A 6,641-nucleotide genomic window follows, 5' to 3' on the forward strand; every position below is an offset into this window, starting at 1 on the left:
CTGGCCTGCCTGCAGTCCAGACCTGTCTCCCATCGAAAATGTGTGGCGCATTATGAAGCGTAAAATACGACAGCGGAGACCCCGGACTGTTGAACGACTGAAGTGAATTATATTTGTATAGCACTTTTCTCTAGTGACTCAAAGCGCTTTACATAGTGAAACCCAATATCTAAGTTACATTTAAACCAGTGTGGGTGGCACTGGGAGCAGGTGGGTAAAGTGTCTTGCTCAAGGACATAACGGCAGTGACTAGGATGACGGAAGCGGGAATCGAACCTGCAACCCTCAAGTTGCTGGCACGGGCGCTCTACCAACCGAGCTATGCCGCCCGAAGCTCTACATAAAACAAGAATGGGAAAGAATTCCAATTTTAAAGCTTCAACAATTAGTTTCCTCAGTTCCCAAACGTGTATTGAGTGTTGTTAAAAGAAAAGGTGATGTAACACAGTGGTGAACATGCCCTTTCCCAACTACTTTGGCACGTGTTGCAGCCATGAAATTTGAAGTTAATTTTCGTTTGCAAAAAAAAAACGCTCCTGATTATTTCAGCAAGACAATGCCGAGCCACATTCAGCACGTGTTACAACAGCGCGGCTTCGTAAAAAAAAGAGCGCGGGTACTTTCCTGGCCCGCCTGCAGTCCAGACCAGTCTCCCATCGAAAATGTGTGGCGCATTATGAAGCGTAAAATACGACAGCGGAGACCCCGGACTGTTGAACAACTGAAGTGAAGTGAATATTTGTATAGCACTTTTCTCTAGTGACTCAAAGCGCTTTACATAGTGAAACCCAATATCTAAGTTACATTTAAACCAGTGTGGGTGGCACTGGGAGCAGGCGGGTAAAGTGTCTTGCCCTAGGACACAACGGCAGTGACTAGGATGGCGGAAGCGGGAATCGAACCTGCAACCCTGAAGTTGCTGGCACGGCCGCTCTACCAACCGAGCTATGCCGCCCGAAGCTCTACATAAAACAAGAATGGGAAAGAATTCCACTTTTAAAGCTTCAACCATTATTTTCCTCTGTTCCCAAACATTTATTGAGTGTTGTTAAAAGAAAAGGTGATGTAACACAGTGGTGAACATGCCCTTTCCCAACTACTTTGGCACGTGTTGCAGCCATGAAATTTTAAGTTAACTTTCGTTTGCAAAAAAAATTAGCTCCTGCTTATTTCAGCAAGACAATGCCAAGCCACATTCAGCACGTGTTACAACAGCGTGGCTTTGTAAAAAAAAAAAAAGAGCACGGGTACTTTCCTGACCCGCCTGCAGTCCAGATCTGTCTCCCATCGAAAATGTGTGGCAAATTATGAAGCGTAAAATACGGCAGCGGAGACCCCGGACTGTTGAATGACTGAAGTGAATTATATTTGTATAGCACTTTTCTCTAGTGACTCAAAGCGCTTTACATAGTGATACCCAATATCTAAGTTACATTTAAACCAGTGTGGGTGGCACTGGGAGCAGGTGGGTAAAGTGTCTTGCCCTAGGACACAACGGCAGTGACTAGGATGACGGAAGCGGGAATCGAACCTGCAACCCTCAAGTTGCTGGCACGGTCGCTCTACCAACCGAGCTATGCCGCCCGAAGCTCTACATAAAACAAGAATGGGAAAGAATTCCACTTTTAAAGCTTCAACCATTATTTTCCTCTGTTCCCAAACATTTATTGAGTGTTGTTAAAAGAAAAGGTGATGTAACACAGTGGTGAACATGCCCTTTCCCAACTACTTTGGCACGTGTTGCAGCCATGAAATTTTAAGTTAATTTTCGTTTGCAAAAAAAAAACGCTCCTGCTTATTTCAGCAAGACAATGCCAAGTTACATTCAGCACGTGTTACAACAGCGTGGCTTTGTAAAAAAAAAAAAAGAGCGCGGGTACTTTCCTGGCCCGCCTGCAGTCCAGACCAGTCTCCCATCGAAAATGTGTGGCAAATTATGAAGCGTAAAATACGGCAGCGGAGACCCCGGACTGTTGAATGACTGAAGTGAATTATATTTGTATAGCACTTTTCTCTAGTGACTCAAAGCGCTTTACATAGTGATACCCAATATCTAAGTTACATTTAAACCAGTGTGGGTGGCACTGGGAGCAGGTGGGTAAAGTGTCTTGCCCTAGGACACAACGGCAGTGACTAGGATGACGGAAGCGGGAATCAAACCTGCAACCCTCAAGTTGCTGGCACGGCCGCTCTACCAACCGAGCTATGCCGCCCGAAGCTCTACATAAAACAAGAATGGGAAAGAATTCCACTTTTAAAGCTTCAACCATTATTTTCCTCTGTTCCCAAACGTGTATTGAGTGTTGTTAAAAGAAAAGGTGATGTAACACAGTGGTGAACATGCCCTTTCCCAACTACTTTGGCACATGTTGCAGCCATGAAATTTGAAGTTAATTTTCGTTTGCAAAAAAAACCGCTCCTGATTATTTCAGCAAGACAATGCCGAGCCACATTCAGCACGTGTTACAACAGCGCGGCTTCGTAAAAAAAAGAGCGCGGGTACTTTCCTGGCCCGCCTGCAGTCCAGACCTGTCTCCCATCAAAAATGTGTGGCGCATTATGAAGCGTAAAATACGACAGCGGAGACCCCGGACTGTTGAACGACTGAAGTGAAGTGAATATTTGTATAGCACTTTTCTCTAGTGACTCAAAGCGCTTTACATAGTGAAACCCAATATCTAAGTTACATTGAAACCAGTGTGGGTGGCACTGGGAGCAGGTGGGTAAAATGTCTTGCCCAAGGACATAACGGCAGTGACTAGGATGACGGAAGCGGGAATCGAACCTGCAACCCTCAAGTTGCTGGCACGGCCGCTCTACATAAAACAAGAATGGGAAAGAATTCCACTTTTAAAGCTTCAACAATTAGTTTCCTCAGTTCCCAAACGTTTGAGTGTTGTTTAAAGAAAAGGTGATGTAACACAGTGGTGAACATGCCCTTTCCCAACTACTTTGGCACATGTTGCAGCCATGAAATTCTAATATTATTTGCAAAAAAAAATAAAAAGTTTATGAGTTTGACTTTGAACATCAAATATCTTGTGTTTGTAGTGCATTCAACTGAATATGGGTTGAAAAGGATTTCCAAATCATTGTATTCCGTTTATATTTACATCTAACACAATTTCCCAACTCATATAGAAACGGGGTTTGTATACAATAGTCTCCTGAAGATGTTATTATGTGAGGCTGTCCTTACTCAGGTCCGGCTGGAAATTGGGAGAAATTCGGGAGAGGCACTGAAATTGGGGAGGGTTGGCAAATATAGGTGGTAGTGCCTGGCAGTGCTTTTGTAGTTTGTCATTTCTGCTTGGCAACACCATCTGTTTGCTCCCCCATAACAATGCACCATGGATTATTCATCACAGAGAAAAGCTCAATTATTATTGAACAACACTTCTCTTCACGTGTCCGCTGCCAACGCCGCTGGACTGTACGACATATTATAGGACGCCAATCAACAAGATTGGACGAGCGCTTTCAAGAGGCTACCGTCGTGATGCAATAAAAACACAGTGGTTCCCCCCCCCCCGCGGGAAGGTTGGACAAGAAGATAGATTAGCTCGGTGGTGGAGTGGCTACTTTAAGGGCCGTGCGGATAAAGACGGCAGCTTTTCGAGTGGGACTGAAGAAATTAGAATTTATGATGAGTAAAAAAAGAGGCTGCAGGCGCCGAGCCACATTATTCGATTTAGTTCAGCTCACGATGCAGTAAAGTGAATGATGCGGACACTGTTGTTGGATACTTTCTAATAAGGAGACTTTGTATGGATAAGTAATAAAAGCTTGTTTATATTGACAAATACCGTATTTCCTTGAATACCAAAGGCATGCGGTAAAAGTAAGCATGCGCTAATTATTTTAAAACCTCTTCTCACCACGGCACTTACCAAAGGCATGCAGGAAAAATTTGAGTGTGATGTAAGCTCAGACTTTAAATCCTACTAAATAGCTCTTAATCTTCTTCCCTTTATGCGATTTGAAATTACCGGTATTGAAATCAGCCTCTTCCATTTTGAAAATGATGACAGGGGAAGTGTCACTCGTGACGTCACGAGTTTGACCAGGCGGTAATTCAAGGCAGGCGCATGCTATATGCTCTGCGGCAATTCAAGGAAATAGGGTAATCATTAACTTTAGAATTTGATGCCAGCAACACGTGACAAAGAAGTTGGGAAAAGTGGCAATATATACTAATAAAGTTGAGGAATGCTCATCAAACACTTATTTGGAAAATCCCACAGGTGTGCAGGCTAATTGGGAACAGTGCCACGATTGGGTATAAAAGCAGCTTCCATGAAATGCTAAGTATTTCACAAACAAGGATGGGGCGAGGGTCACCACTTTGTAAGCAAATTGTCGAACAGTTTTAGAATAACATTTCTCAACGAGCTATTCCAAGGAATTTAGAGATTTTAACATCTACGGTCCGTAAAATCATCAAAAGGTTCAGAGAATCTGGAGAAATCGCTGCACGTAAGGGATGATATTACGGACCTTTGACCCCTCAGGCGGTACTGCATCAAAAACCGACATCAGTGTGTAAAGGATATCACCACATGGGCTCAGGAACACTTCATAAAACCACTGTCAGTAACTACAGTTGGTCGCTACATCTGTAAGTGCAAGTTAAAACTCTACTATGCAAAGCGAAAGCCATTTATCAACAACACCCAGAAACGCCACCGGCTTCGCTGGGCCCGAGCTCATCTAAGATGGACTGATGCAAAGTGGTAAAGTGTTCTGTGGTCTGACGAGTCCACATTTCAAATTATATTTGGAAACTGTAGACATGGTGTCCTCTGGAACAAAGAGGAAAATAACCATCCGGATTGTTATAAGCGCAAAGTTCAAAAGCCAGCATTTGTGATGGTATGGGGGTGTATTAGTGCCCAAAGCATGGGTAACTTACACATCTGTGAAGGCACCATTAATGGTGAAAGGTCCATACAGATTTTGGAGCAACATATGTTGTCATCCAAGCAACGTTATCATGGACGCCCCTGCTTATTTCAGCAAAACAATGCCAAGCCGAGTGGATTTGTAGTAAAACAGTGCGGGTACTTTCCTGGCCCGCCTGCGGTCCAGACCTGTCTCCCATGGAAAATATGTGGCGCATTATGAAGCGTAAAATACCACAGCGGAGACCCCGGACTGTTGAACGACTGAAGCTCTACATAAAACAAGAATGGGAAATAATTCCACCTTCAAAGCTTCAACAATTAGTTTCCTCAGTTCCCCAAACGTTTATTAAAAGAAAAGGTGATGTAACACAGTGGTGAACATGCCCTTTCCCAACTACTTTGGCACGTGTTCCAGCCATGAAATTCTAAGTTAATTATTATTTGCAAAAAAAAGTAAAAGTTTATGAGTTTGAACATCAAATATGTTGTCTTTGTAGCATATTCCACTGAATATGGGTTGAAAAGGATTTGCAAATCATTGTATTCTGTTTATATTTACATCGAACACAATTTCCCAACTCATATGGAAACGGGGTTTGTAATAAAATCTTGTTTATATTGACAAATATGCTGTTTTAGACTGCAACATTGTTCAATTAAGGACACATATTACGTATGTCTTGCTTGTGTGCTACTGCGTGCTTAGCTGTTGTGTAACTGCTTGCTCCTAGTAGCCTATAGCCTACCATGTTTATCTTTTGTAAATATCTTAGAAGAAAAGACCAACCTTGTGGGCTTTTAAGAGGACATTTACATTTTATCTGACTGTTCAGCTTTGCACATATTAGTGACTTTACATGTTTTTTTGCGGATATCGGGATACTTTTAGTACCTAGTTTAGCTGTGTGACAGTACAAACTTCACCATATTTACCGAAAGTAAATTATTCTCTTCTTTTTTTATCCTCTTAATGAGCAACCTGTGCTACCATGGATTTGAGCTCAGTCGCCACAATTTTATTGTAATATTTGCAGGTATTTTATTTCTTTTTACAGCATATGAAATAGAAAAATATATGGAATTAAATTAAATGGAACGGAAAAACGGCATCACCCCGGACAGGCGAACGGGCTGGGTGGGTGTATGGAACAGTGTAATTTGGCCGGTCGCCATCATCACGTCTCCATATCATCGCTGACTGGGAGGGGGGCAATAGACTACAGACAGTGGTGAAGTAGGCCGGCTTCGTTGCGTGAAGAAGCCTTCATTTTTTTGATTGTGTTTTCCGCTCCGTATGCTGAATGGCCTAGTTACCTGAGATACTAAGTATGTCATTATTTTGACTTAGTAAATATTGACTAAGTCAAATTAATGACTTATTGTAAATAAGCGCTTGCAATAAGCCTTTCAAAAAAAAAAAAAGTTAAAAGTGGGGCCACATGCTGAGATATGCTCAACTCATCATGCTTAATTTATTACAGCATTTGGGAAGCCCGTAGTTGATTTTTATAATGTAAATGTTATATTTTTATCAACATGTGATAGCAGGGACCCTGCCATTCAAAACTAGGCTGCTACAATAGCTGAATAAATAGTACAACGGCAATAGGAGAGACTATTCATCCCTGAACACCATGGAATTCATGTAGGCTTACATTATTATATCAACTATCAGAGACAGTAACTCTTCATTTAACATGTCCTTTTTTGCTGCTTCAACACAGAAAAAGGTAAAGT

This window comes from Nerophis ophidion, linkage group LG07, assembly GCF_033978795.1.
Source record: "Nerophis ophidion isolate RoL-2023_Sa linkage group LG07, RoL_Noph_v1.0, whole genome shotgun sequence".
NCBI lineage: Eukaryota > Metazoa > Chordata > Actinopteri > Syngnathiformes > Syngnathidae > Nerophis > Nerophis ophidion.